Source organism: Tenrec ecaudatus, chromosome 6 (assembly GCF_050624435.1).
Source record: "Tenrec ecaudatus isolate mTenEca1 chromosome 6, mTenEca1.hap1, whole genome shotgun sequence".
Lineage (NCBI taxonomy): Eukaryota > Metazoa > Chordata > Mammalia > Afrosoricida > Tenrecidae > Tenrec > Tenrec ecaudatus.
In genome coordinates, this window is record NC_134535.1 from 174,174,479 (window position 1) to 174,188,857 (window position 14,379).

General features: G+C 43.5%; 1 protein-coding gene across 6 annotated transcripts in view; it reads left to right on the forward strand.

Annotated features, from left to right (window-relative positions):
- The first annotated feature begins 1,029 nt into the window (after nucleotides 1-1,029).
- Nucleotides 1,030-14,379, forward strand: part of LOC142450527 (uncharacterized) — a 29,241-nt gene continuing 15,891 nt past the window's right edge. For 2 of the 6 annotated variants that reach the window (XM_075552561.1, XM_075552563.1), the window contains exons 1-3: nucleotides 1,030-1,099; nucleotides 8,096-8,284; nucleotides 8,353-8,515. The gene's annotated coding sequence lies outside the window, so the exon portion shown is untranslated. Of the gene's footprint in view, nucleotides 1,100-7,592; nucleotides 7,711-8,095; nucleotides 8,285-8,352; nucleotides 8,516-14,379 lie in introns of those variants that run through there. The other 4 variants (XM_075552565.1, XM_075552566.1, XM_075552567.1 and 1 more) reach the window with 4 other exon arrangements.

Below are 14,379 nucleotides of genomic sequence, written 5' to 3' on the forward strand. Positions count from 1 at the left end.
TGTTAAAATGTTTTGGTTCCTGAAAGCGTTCTTGAGCCTTTAACTTCCCTGGAACCAGGGGGTGGATATGATAAGAGCACCAGAGAACTTTCTTGTAAGACGGTGAACTACCTTGCAAGACGTTGAGCCACCTCAAAAGAAACAAACAGAAGAAACTTCACTTTAGGGAAAAAAATAAAGCGTGACATTAGGGCCCAGCCAAGTGGTTGGACCATCGCCAAGAATCAGCAGCTGATCCAAAGAGCCACCGCAGAAGTGTGGGGAACACTGATAAGACTTGGCTGAGACTTGACCGACCCCCGAAAGCCAGGCAAGTCGCCTAAAGTGTGGAGTAACCCGGTAAGACTTGACTGGGACAATGAAGACATCAAAGAGCCAGCCAAGCTGTCCATTCAAACCTGGGTACAGACACTGACTTTTTGGAGAGGTGGGAACCAAGGAGACATCAACTCCTGCTCTCTCCAAGTCTACCCGGGATCAGTGCACGGTTGAAGGCAATGCTTGTTGGGATCATGATGCTCGAATGATGCGTGTGGAGAGTGCTGTTATTGTGCCCTTATGCTCATACTTGCCCCTATACATTCATCCTTAGTAATCTGAGTTATTTTTAGATTGTTTGATGTGTGTTTGCAGTGAATAAACCGAGCAGTCGAAAATGTCTAAGAGCGTTAACTAATTATCGATTGTGCAGCTCATGACAGTCTCTGTGGTCCTAGCAGCTGCAGCGTCTCTTAAGAAAATTCCCACTTGGGAAGCATGTCTTCCACGCACCACTTTTCTTTGCTTGTCGTTCTGTCTGGTCTGGTGTGTTGCTGTGATTCAAATGCAAACGCGTTTCAAATGCAAGCAGGGCCACCCAAAGTGCGCAGGTTTCAGCAGGGTTTCCACACTAAGAAGAAACTAAGAATGGATCCATCAGTTGCCACTCGAGGTCCGAGCCTCACCTCCAGGCCCCTCCCTCCACGTCTCCTTCATTATCTCCAGGCCCCGCCCCCTCGCACAGACACCACCCCGCCCCCTCCCAGGTGATGCAATTTCCTGCTGAAAGCACTTCCTCTTCTGAGAAGGAGCCGAGTGCTCGTCCCACGGGTTTCCACGGGTGAGTGAGTCTGTTTCTGTGCTGATCCCGGGCGCGGAGTCCCCGCAGGCCTGGCGTCCCCAGCTGTGCCCCGCTTCCTGCGGACACAGTTCCCGCACCCTGTCCGCCAGTGTTCCAGGTCGCCGCCACCCCCTGGCACAATTCCAGTTACAGATCTCTCTGCCTTCGGCCCTGGTGGTACTCTGTCCCCCATTTCCTGCTCTGAGCCCCTCCTGCACCCTCTCCCCTCACTCCAAAAAGGCGCGATGGGGGCGGGTTCTTGCCTGGGGCGCTCCTCTTCTGTATCAGGTCGCAGCATTGAGGCCAGGGGACCCCTGAATGGCCTTTCCTGAACGGAGAGGCCACCATTGCAGTCCTCAGGCCACCCCACTGACGACTGGGGTCTGTAGTAGAGCTTAACTTCTCAGCACCTCGCTTTGCAAAAGGGTGCCATAGCAGCACAGCCCCGGGTCCCCGCACAGATTAAGTCCTCACACAGACTGCAGTCCCACGTGGAGTGAGCCTCCACTGAGTGCTTTCTGCCCAGGAAGCAAGGTAGTAGGTCATCTGGCCCTCAGGGTTTGGATCGAGAATTACCGTCACCTCTCTGCAGGCAGCCCAGGGAGAAGCAGTCTCTCTTACAGGCTTACAGGCCTGTGTGTCTGTGACGGAGGTCACCAAACTGGAGGCAGCAGAGGGGTCTCCTAGACAGGAGCCATGTGCTACAGCCTTGCTTGGACTGCATGGGTCAGGAGACCCGGGTCCCATCTTGTAAGTCCGCTATCTGAGGATGGAACTGTCTGTCATTGTGATGTACTGATTGGTCACCAGTCATGCTTTTGTGACAGTTTCCTTTGCCCTGCCCCTCCCCCACACCCTCTATCTCACTTCTCAATTGGGAACCTGGGAAGCCATTTCCACCACCTGTTGGTGGCTTCCCACATCCAGATGACGTGTTTGTGTCTTTGCGTTGTCTTTGTCGCATGAGATTTAATAAATGTTCTCATTAAACTGTATTGAAAATGGGGTCTCCTTTTTACTCTCTAACAGATCTTGACTACATGTCCCTCCTTAACCATTTCTGCCCATCAAAACCAGCTTGTGCTCTCTTTTAGACTGTAATCTCAACTATAATTTAAGGAGAACATTTATTAAGTCTTAAAAGAGACAAAGAGAATACAAAGACGCAGACCCGTCACCGGATGGAGATCATAGTGCAGTTCAGGGAAACATTGGAGTCGGGAATCTAATGAAATAAGATTGCAACAGAGGAAACGGTCACACGTTTCTGATGGTGGAGCATCAGTACAGCATTGTTATAAATGGGACTATAAAGCAGGGACAGGACTGTAACTGAGCCACCTTCATTGCCAGATAGAGCATTTTACAAGATTGTTCCAAGTCCTGACCCAGGCAGTAAGGGCTCAACTGTTAAGGTATGGCTTGTGACTAATGTAACCCCTGGATTGGCTGGAGAAGGGTGGGCGGTATCCACTTTCCCAGTTCCTCTTCCCCTGGGCAAATTTAATCTATAGCCTTGCCTAATCAGAAAGAATTCAGTGGCGGCTTACTCTGCACTGCCATCTACAGTCCTTTACTAATGGGTGCTAAGACTTTAATCTCTAATACAGCTCCTGTGATTTGTCTGCTGCTGCTGTACCTTTCCACTTGAACTGTGAAGAACCCCACCTGGGCATGTTCCCTAATAAACCTCAGCTCAGAGATTGGTTGTATTAATGAACACAGCATTCTTCCACCCCCTACCACCACCCCCTTATCATCCCTCTTGGCGCTCAGAGCATTGCTGGCCCAGATTTATAGTCCACTCAATTTTTTATAGCGAATTTTGATTTCCTCTTACATCCTCTTGATTTCCAGACTCCAGCAATTATTTATTTATGTTTCAGGTCCTTTGTGTATTAATCTGGAGAAAGAATAGGTTTTCTTCACCTGTAAAGAGTTTCAGCTTTAAAAATCCACAGTGTAGTTCTCTCTCCTCTAGGGTCACTGTGAGTCAGAACTGACTCCACGGCAATGAGTGTGGTTTTTTGCAATAATATTATTTTAGTGACACATGCCCTCAAGATCTGCACTTTTTTTGTTGTTTTAAGTTATTTTATTTTTACAGTGACATAGAATTTAAAAGTCATTTATCAGTTATCCTAGTGGATATAGAAAACGTTTCTTGGAACCAAATTCTAAGTATGTAAATTATTTTTATTTTTCTGATTTATTTCATTTGTGAACTGTTTCCTTTTCGATTTGTTTGATTTTACTGTATAAGCACTATGTCCCAATGTTAGGTCCTAATTTTTAAAAAATTGTGTCATACTGTTCCTAATACAAGGCAACAACCAGATGTATAATTCTCATATATAGTAAGATATCTTATTTAAAGTAAGTGACTATTTTCTCTACCCCACTGCATGGTGGTACTTAAATGTTCTAACCTCTTATCTCCGTGTTCTTGATAGAAGGCTTGTTTTATTCACTGGTTTATGTTCTCAGGTGCACTCCAGTGCATTCTGTTAGTGATGCCATGGGACCTGAAACTTTTCCTTATGGTTTCTAGGATGTAATCTATATGTGAATAGATGGCCACCTCGTGGGACTCAACTGCTTTCCTTTCATGGAGCTGCCAGTCCTTTAACCACTGGAGCAGTAGGGCTTCTTCATGGATTCATTTAGAGAGGCCACGTGGACTTGTTTTTCGTTATAGACATGGTGGTTCTTCATGGGAATTGTTTGTTTCTGATTTAGTCATCTAAATGGTAATAACCATTTGCATACATAGACACGAATATGCTCTCATCATGTTCAATTTCCCCTTTGGTTAGGTGCCATGGAGTTAATTCCATCCCGTGGCTATGTCATGGGCTATAGAGCAGAACAGTTCCATAGTGTTTCCAGAGCATCATGATTGTGGAAGCAGATCTGTTCTTCCACAGTAATGTAGGCTGAGTTTACCTCATCAATCCTCAGTGGAACAGTCCAGTGCAAGCTGTATGTGTCACCTAGAAACCTTCATTGTCCCAAACCCCCAAAATAAACTCACTGCCCAAAGTCAATTCTGACTCATAGTGTTCCTCTGTAGGTGTCTGAGATCAAAATCTGTACAGGAGTAACCAACCTCATATTCCTCTTTTAGATCTGCTGGTGGGGTTGAACTGCCAGCCTTGAGGGTAGCAAATGAAGCCAGAATTCTCTTTATTTCCGCTAGCTAGAAATGAATCAGACCGAACAGATGGCATCAAACCCACACCAACTCCTGGAGACTCCATGTGTGTCAGAGCACAGGGATGTTGCAGAGGGGTTTCCGTGACTGGTTTCTCAAAGTGCATCACCCAGACTTTCTGCCCTGGAGACTCTTTAAGAAGACACAAACTTCCGGTCCTTCCACGAACACCTATCCATGTTAACCATCTGTAATGCTCAGGGACATCAAAAACAAAGCACGGCACACATGCGTGCATGTGCACACACTTAGAAAAACCAGAACTTATGTGCGCTGGAAATCTGTCAGAGAAGTAAAACTCAAAATTATAAAATGAGGTTGAGTTATTAACTATAACATGAGGAACCACACAGTTGAATTTTTTAATTTGCAGGACTCTGAAAAATAGTCATTCTGTTAATTTCCAGCTATCACGTATTTATGTGAATCATACAGATATTCTGTAACCTAACTGGAGTTTTTACAGTAGCTAGGTAATAAAATTAAAATCAACTTTAATAGCTCTTCAGAGAGAGGTTATATGTTGTAACAGAATTGTAGAGTGACCGTAGCAGCTCATGTCCCTTTAAGTGACAGCTAGTTGAAATTTTAGCCTCAAAGTACAGCCTTTTCTATGTCGTCGTTAGGGGTCATCGTGTCCACTCCAACCCCTCAAACCCTCTGTATAACAGCACGAAACACTGTCCTGCCCTGCACCATCCTCTCAAATGTTCCCACGTTGGAGCCCATTGTGCCAGCCCCTGTGTCGGTCCATTTTGTCGAAGGCCTTTCTCTTCTTTGCCTCTCTCTCCCTTACCAAGCACGATGTCCATCTCCAGGGACGATTCTGTCCTGAACAGATGTGGGAACAAAAGTATGACAAGTCTTAGAGGCCAGTCCCACAGCTGAGAGACTGCTAGTGGTCATCATGTTCAGCCAGTCTGCCTTCCATGTGAATGTGGAATTGAGGTTTTTATTTTTGATCATTTGTCTGATTTATGTTATGTGTTCTGAATGTTCTCTATTCTGAACTATCAATATAGAGAGGACTAAGGTTGCAGTTGGTCACAAATTACAGAGATAAACTTATTATGCTAGAAGAACGCAGTCGTTGGAATATGATATAATTAGTGAGGAACTGGGTCTAGTGAGGGAAGGAATGAAGTTGGTAGCTAAACCCTGGTGGAAATCCTTAGAACAAGACCCCTGTGTCTAATCCCCATGTGAAGTTTCCGTTTCTCAGGACTGTCCTCTTCCCTCCTTCCACATATCGCAGTGAAGGGTACCGTGCTGAACCAGAGTGTGGGATGTTTTAGGACACTGGACTTGTAGGAAGCATGGGCTTGCTGGATCTTTCTTAGACGAACACTCTGTAGACATGTGATGAAGGAAACTTTTAGAAACCTGGCCTCAGGAGGTATGAATATTTTCATTTAAAAAATATGTCATACTCATTGATGCTACTCCAGAATGTGCCCTGAGCAATGGGAATACTTTGTTATATAAAAAGTGTAGGAATTTCCTCTCAGGAGCATGCATGTCATGCTTCCCCATGAATATAGAGCTCTTAGTGTTATACTAACTTCTTATAGCAAGTATAACTATGAGTCACCAAGTTTCCTATGTGTTATAAATGTGAGTGTTGATGTTCAGTGCAGAGAGAATATGTGTTTTGTGCCTTGTAAGCGCTCTGTGTTTTTTACAAGGTTAACATCGCACTTTTATTATAAATAGAATTAGACCTTCCCAAAATATACAGACCTAGAGGAACACAGCATTGGCTCAGCGTTGGGGAAGGACTGACTTTCTTTTCAGACTTTCCTTGTGCTGTGGTGTTCTCCAAGAGAAACAGGTCAGATACACCTTTTCGCCCTCATACGACACTAATGTAGTGGGGATCTGCATTAGGTGGGGTGGTCTGGAAAAATAAAATTGACTTATGCATACGAAAGAGCTTTACATCAAGAAGTAAACTCTTGTCACGAGAACAACCCAGCCCAGTCCAACTGAAGCCCACGGGTCCAGTGCCAGCTGGAGCATCCACGGCTCAGTGTGTTCAAGTCCCCAAACTTCAGTTTTTCAGTGGGCAGCAACCCTTCCCCTGCCCAGTTTAATAACTGTGTGTCTAGATATGTAACTATATAGTCACTCTAGTTTCATATGTGTGCAGAAATGCCTTGTTTTTGTTTTAGTTCATTAATTCATCACTCTCCGAGGAGTTTCAACACAGAAAACTACAGGACTCTAAATCCACGACTTTCCTCACAAAAAGGGTGGAAACACACTCCCTGTTTCAGGGTCTTAATCTGAATAAGTTTGCACTTCCTTTTCTGTAAGATAAGTGCTGTACTTTTGACCATGCTGTACTTTCTTCAAGCATGTTAAAGGAATCGATTTACTCAGCAAGACAACTCTGTTGCCAGTACGGGGTTCGAGTGCAGCCGAATTATTAGACGTTCACTGTCTTCCAGTCAGTCACTGCTTGAAAGGTGTTAGCAATTGTTAAGAACCTTCATAATGCTCAGGATTATTTCCTCAGCAATTAATATTGCTGTAGGACAGGAAAAGCTCCCCTATTACAGATGTTACATTCACAGCCAGGAGAGAGAGGAACAGAATTACAAGACCAGTTCAGCGCTTCTCTAAGGAAGCCGTCTTTCTAGGATTTGTTCACAACCTAAGTGAGGTCACTCCCTTCAGACCTGCACTTCACACCTTCTTTTCTGGTCATCGGTTTCTGTACTTGCTCTTCAATGTAAACTGGTTCTGACTGAAGTGACGATCTCTGAGGCAAATAGTTCACACACAGATTATTTTAAGTTCTAAGGAAGCCCAGTACTTGAATCCATAGATCTCAGGGCTTTGGAGCATAAGAATACAAATAGAAATGCTTTCTTGGGGAAACTATAAAGTTGAAATTTGGAGGCTACAACAGGAAACCCACCCTGGCAACATGTCTCTACCTGCCTCAGAGCCAGGTTCTTGTGCTCATTTGATCGTAAGCACCCCCTGTAGCCCATTCCTGAAGGTGAGGTGTTGGGAACCGGACATAATCAGCCTGACAAGACCGACTCCATGCTGTCTGCCCGGCAGGGCTAAAGCCACGTCACCTCAACCTTATCTTATCCTGACACACACCAGATGGCCCACCCTTGTCTGCTCCAGCACCAGACATTCCAACCATAGATTTGTGTCTCTCTGCCCTGTGTGCTCTACACCCCCACCCTTCCTTTTTTTTATCTTCCCTTGGAATTCCTTTGTTTGCCTCACCCTTTAAAAAGAGGCTTGTGTAGCAATAAACTGAGACCTTGACAAGAATCTGCTTGGTCTCGCTCCTCTCTCTCGCCCGTTTCTCTTTCAGGCTGGATCCCCCTCGGAACCCCTCGAATAACTGAGTCCCGCTGGTCGGGGCAGTGAGGTTTGTGCCTGGGTTCACACTGACTTCCTTCACCGTGTCTCACACAGTAATAGCTGGCCATGTCCCACATTCCAGCTATGGATTTGCAGATACAGTGCATCCTTGGCACCTTCTCTGTAGCTGGCCAAGCAGCTCTTCATGGAGATAGCACCAGCATCAGGTTCTATTGGGCAATCCACCGAAAGCCTTATCCTGGAGCCTGGCACACCGAGACATCAGTGGTTACTGAAGGGGCACCCAGAGGCTGCACAGGAGAGTTTCAGGGACCTCCGAGGCTGCCCAAGTCTCCCCTAGGCTGCTCTAGTCATGTGTAAACACTTATTTGATGTTAAATAGTATCCATGGTCTCTTACCCTCACTCAGCTTCCTTATTCTCTCTGCTTAGGTTCACTTGCTGTTTGCAACCCGTTTAGTGTTTCCTGTGTGTACATGTGATCAAAGGTATTCCCATTGCTGCCCAGTATTCCCTAAGAACACCCACCAGCAGCACCTACCGTGATCAGCCTTGGATCTACTCTCACTTCTTCTGGATTCACCCAAGGATGACTATTCCAATAAGCAAGGTACCTAGAAGGTAAATTAGATTGATTTATTGATCATGCTGAAGTAATTCTGGGTAATTACCATTTAATCTGCCTCTAGCCTCCCTTTCTTTATTTCCCAGCTTGCGCTCAGGTCCCACGTGAGCCTGGAGACAGACAATTTGAGGTGCTGAAATTGGAGCAGATGTGGATCTCAGATCAGACTGTGCTGTGTGGAAAGATAGCAGATCATTCTTTGTTGGATGTTTTCTGCTTCCTGGAAGGTAAGAGACCCTGGAATCTGGGCAGGGGGCCTATCCTAGGCCAGGTACGCTCATTCAGTAGGTATGTATGACAGGCTCAGGGAGGAACCCTGCATTTTGCCTCTGGGAGCTCCCGAGGTTGAGCTCAAAGGTATTCAGCCCTGTGCCATCATCCTGACGATGAAGCGTCCACTAATGTCTTCTGCTAATTTGTCCACACCAAGGCCTCGCTTTCATTCCAGAGTTTAGTGAGAGAGTCATGTGCTCAGTCAGCATTTCACAGGGGAGATCAGAGAGGGGTTGGCCTACTGTTGTTATCACGAGTGACTCTTTGAGGACTTGCTTCTTCATGAGTGTAGAGCCCCAGCTGCTCTGAGAGGGAGTGCCTGGCACTGGACACACAAGGTGTCCATAGGATTGACACATTTCCAGTTTGGGGCGAAGATACAACCCCACTTGAAGTATGTCTTCTGAGGTTAAGTTTTGGCTCCTAACAATCTAAAGGACGCATGGAGCCAAATATTTTAGGTTATCAGCTCACACTGGTAGAGGGGTATACAAAACCATTCTCTGAGCCCCTTCCCTTGTTCTGAGTGAAAGGCCAGTGTTAGTTTTGAGAGATGGATGCAGTGGTTCCAGTATATGTACCTTTAATTTTCTGCTCCTGTATCTCTTGTGTCATGAGTGACCCCTAGGAATGAGGGGATGGAGGGGTTGATGACAGAATAACCAGTAATTAATATGCCTTAGCTAACATGGGAGAAACCAGATGAAATTAGGATTTACAAATTAGTAAATCAGTACAACTGAACTCTCGGGCACAAATCAGTATAACTGAACCCTCGGGCACCTTGCTTATTTGGGTAACACATCCCTGCGGATGTCTGATAGCAGAAAAGACTTCTTGAGGCCAGGACACAGTAGAGGAGGGATCCACACGAGACCTGTGATATGGGCATGATGTTGTTTATCATATATGAACATTTATAAACCACCTGGTTTTGCCAACGGCCATGAATCAGATGCAAATGACTTAAACATCTTGTGCTTGTGATTCCTGGTATTTCCTGTCTACCTACCTTAGTTCCTTACATTTAGGTAAAGTCTGAGAGAGAAGACAGCTCCACATACATAAGAAGCAATGTGAGTTTCATGATGGGTTAGAATTAGGTTCATTTTAGGCTTGTAGAGTGCTAAAGTCAGAGTCTACGTAAGATTGGAATTTAGGTCCTGGGATTAATGTTCCCGGTTCAAGAACAAGAGTCAATGGGTAGAAACAGAGCATAAGGGTCACGAATTAAGAGTCAGATGTTGGTGGACGGATTAAAGGGCTTTATGTTTAGAATGTGTCCTGCCTACCAGCCTATGTTTGGCATTGCTTAGGGGCGTATTGTTTTTTGTTTTTTTTAACATTTTATTAGGGGCTCATACAACTCTTATCACAATCCATACATATACATACATCAGTTGTATAAAGCACATCTGTACATTCTTTGCCCTAATCATTTTCTTTTTTTTTTTCTCGCTTAGGGCGTATTGTTATGGCTGAAAGATGTAGAGTTATGGTTTAAACAGTCTAGTTTTGGAAGTTGGTTTCTGATTTTGAGACATTAGGTCATAAAGTTGGGATTCAGGTTATAGAATATATTCAAGGTTGTGTTCCTGTTTCCAGAAATTGGGATAAATGAATTAGGCTAGTTTGAGAGTGTATGGTGTTAGGATTTGTTTTTGTTTTTAATTGGCTGTGGGTATCAGGGAGTGCTCAGGGTGTTAATAGCATTGTGGATGGTGAGGGGTTTTTCAGGTAGTTAGGAGTTCAGTGTTTGAGGAGATTATCAGTGTGTTATGAGGATGCTCAGTGTGTTAAGGGGTAAGGCTTAGTGGTTCGGGAGTTGTGGATTAGCAATTAATAGTTATTGGGTTAAGTATCAAAAGTTATTTTTGCATGTTGAAATGTAGCCTACAATGTTTTTATATTTATTAGCTGTTTGTGGCTTATTGTTAATATTTTATGTATATGACCATTAATTTATGACTAGAGGAATTTTTATTTCTTTTTGGAAGCCTCTTTTTTTCCTTAAAAATGGTATTCTAAAATTTTTTTTAAAAAATCGTATTCTGATTGCTCTAGTTAGAACATACAGTCCATTTTTTCCCCAAATCATTTTAGTAGGTGCTCATACAACTCTTATCACAATCCATACATCCATCCATTGTGTCAAGCACATTTGTACATTTGTTGCCCTCATCATTCTCAAAACATTTGCTTTCTACTTGAGCCATTGGTATTAGCTCCTCATTTTGTCCCCTCCTCCTCTACCCACTCTCCCTCATGAATCCTTGATAACTTATAAATTATTATTTTGTCATATCTTATACTGTCCAACGTCTCCCTTCATCTACTTTTCTGTTGTCCGTCCCCCAAAGATGGGGTTATATGTAGATATGTTTTTCTATCCCACCTTCCCTCCACCCTCCCAGTATCACCACTCTCACCCCTGGTCCTGAGGGGTTCATCTGTTCTGGATTCCCTGTGTTTCCAGTTCCTATCTGTACCAGTGTATATCCTCTGGTCTAGCCAGATTTGTATGGTAGAATTTGGATCATGATAGTGGAGGGAGGAAGCATTTAAGAACTAGAGGAAAGTTGTATGTTTCATCATTGCTACACTGCACCCTATCTGACTCATCTCCTCCCCGAGACCTTTCTATAAGGGGATGGCCAGTTGCCTTCAGGTGGGCTTTGGGTCCCCACTCCGCATTCCCCCTCATTTACAATGATATAACTTTTTGTTCTTTGATGCTTGATACCTGATCCCTTCAACACCTTGTAATCACACAGGCTGGTATGCTTCTTCTATGTGGGCTTTGTTGCTTCTCAAGCCTTTAAGACCCCAGACGCTATATCTTTTGATAGCTGCGCACCATCAGCTTTCTTCACCACATTTCCTTATGCACCCGCTTTGTCTTCAGCGATCGTGTTGGGAAGGTGAGCATCTTGGAATGCCAGTTTAATAGAACAAAGTGTTCTTGCATTAACGGAGTACTTGAGTGGAGGCCCAATGTCCATATGTGACCTTAATACTAAACCTATAAATATATGCACATAGGTCTGTTTCCCCATCATCATATGTAAATATATTTACATATGTACATGCCTTTATTTAAACCTGTATAAGTGCCCTTTCCCCCCTAGTGCTTTCCTCTATTTCTTTTGACTTTCTTTCCTCTTGTCCCACTATCATGCTCAGCCTTCATTTGGGTTTCAGTAATTCCTCTTGGTTACATTGTCCTTTATCAAGCCCTACCAGGCCTTTTACACCCTCCTCGCCACCAATTTTGGATCACTTGTTGTTCCCTTGTCCCTGGGTTTGTTAACATGACTTCCTTTTTCCTACCTCCCCACCTCCCATGTCCCCTGGAACCGTTATCTAGTTAGACCTGCAGAGATAATAATGTGCACAAAAAGAAGACAGAGCAAAACAGCAACAAAAGAAAACAAAACAACAACAAAATCCAATGGCAAAAAAAGAAAATCCTGTAAATCAAGGTCTGTTTGTTGACCTTTTGGAGTGTTTTCCAGTCGAGTTCATATAGTCAACTTTAATTTTTTTAATCATTTTATTGGGGGTTCTTACAACTCTTGTTACAAACCATACACCAGTGTATCTGACATATTCATACATATATTCCATTGTTCTCTTCTAGACATTTACTTTCCATTGAGCCCTCGGGCTCAGCTCCTCTCTTTTTTCCTCTCTCCCCCCTCCCACCCTATACAGTCAATTTTTATTATCAGTGGTGAAAGTGGACATTTATGTTTGTCCTTTTTCTGAGGTGGGGTGATGTTTTTTTTCTCTTTCCTCTAAGTATGACATTTTTACTTTTAAAAAATAGGAATGTATGTTAGCATATTCACATTGAACTATATTTGTTTCATGTTAGATTTGTAGAGGGTTTTTTTTAGTACATTTTATGTGTCTATTTAGATAATTCTCTTTTTGCATTAATTGCTGTATTACGGTGCTTATTTTCTTATCTTAAATCAACTCTGGGTCAGATTCCAATTAATCATGGTATATAATTATTTCAATGTGTTGTCAGACTCAGTTCCCAATATTTTTAAGAACTTTTTCATGTAGATCCATTATCAATATTCGTCTGCAGTTTTCTTGAAGTATCATTATCTGACCTTGTGAGGTGGTGAGTGTATTGTGCCAACCTGGGTGATAAACACATGTGGAGTTAATTGAAGAGCGGAAGGATAAATGGCTCGGGTGAGCCTCACCTTTCAAGTTCTGAGGTCTCTTGCTTTGTGATGCTCGGACCAGGGTGCAGTTGCCTTAGCCAGTGGCTTCCCTGCTTCAACTGACAAGGCTCACTTCCTGCAGACATCCCCGAGGAGAAGCCACTTAGACCTACCCCGATGCTGCCCTGGGTACTGAAGCAGCCACATGAAGACCCCTGCCAGCACTGAGATGCTTACACGTTGACTGATTCGGCTTTCCTACTGCAGTTGGCATCATAGTGTGTGTTTTGTGAGATGGAGGAGGACTTTGTGGATTGGTGTTGGACATATAGGTTAATGTTGGACTTGTGGGCTTGGGCAGCACTGGGTTGGGATGTTTTCTTAATGTGCACGTACCCTTTATATAAAACTATCTCTTATACATATGAGTTTCTGTGGATTTGTTTCTCTAAAGTATCCAGACTGACACACCTTGTTAACAGGTTATTACTGGTCTCATAGTAGTCTCATGGTAGTAAATGTACTCTCATCACCATTGTTATGTTTGCACCCAATAACTTGAACAAGCAACAACAACAAAAAACAAACCCATAAAGTGTTTATTCATAGTGTGTGAATCATCTGGCCTATAGCCACCAGAATCTTCAACTTTAATCTGTTTAACAGTTAGCCTTCAAGTTTCTCATGGGACTTAATTGTGATTCAGTTGACTGTAGACCTTCTGAGCATCCTGAAACCCACTCAACTCTCATAGATCGCTTGCTCTGGCTGGATCCTCTGGTCTTGCAGCTGATTCCTCAGTGTAGAGCAGTGGTTCTCAACCTTCCTAATGCCTCGACCCTTTAATACAGTTCCTCATGCTGTCGTGACCCCCAACCATAAAATTATTTTCGTTGCTACTTCATAACTGTAATTTTGCTACTGTTATGAATAATAATATAAATATCTGATATGTAGGATGTATTTTTATTGTTATAAATGGAACATCATTGAAGCATAGTGATTAGTCATAAAACAATTTATAATTATATATTGTGAAATATTTATTTCTAATGACAAATTAAGTTTTGTCTTGAAGCATGGTGTAGCATGAGTAACAGTCTTCACGCCAGGTACTAGTATGTGGGCAGATCTTCACAATGACAGACCTGCCTGGACATAGAGAAGCGGTGTCTCGGTTCCTAAAACCATTGGAAATATGTGTTTTCCGAAGGTCTTAGGCAACCCCTGTGAAAGGGTTGTTTGACCACCAAAGAGGTTGTGACCCACAACTGAAAACTGATGGTGTAGAGGGATAAATAATGTACACTACTCTTGACAGACAAATAGTCACTCACACCTGAGTAACTGTGTGCTGCCCTCACACTCGAGCTCAAGATGGGAAATACGCTGCTGGGTGGGTCGTAGAGACTTTCCTTCAGTCCACCTCCAGGAGAATGGTGTAAATCAATGAGGGACAGGAATTCCTCAGTGATTTTATCATCACTTTATTCTATTTTTTTTAAACACAAAAAACCCATTCCTTCTTTTTAATAAGAGAGCTTATGTTCCAGCAAAGGTCGCATGAAAGGTTTGGCATCTGTTACCATGGAAACAACTTGTGTGAACATAACTAACACACTGGTATTTTGTGCCTG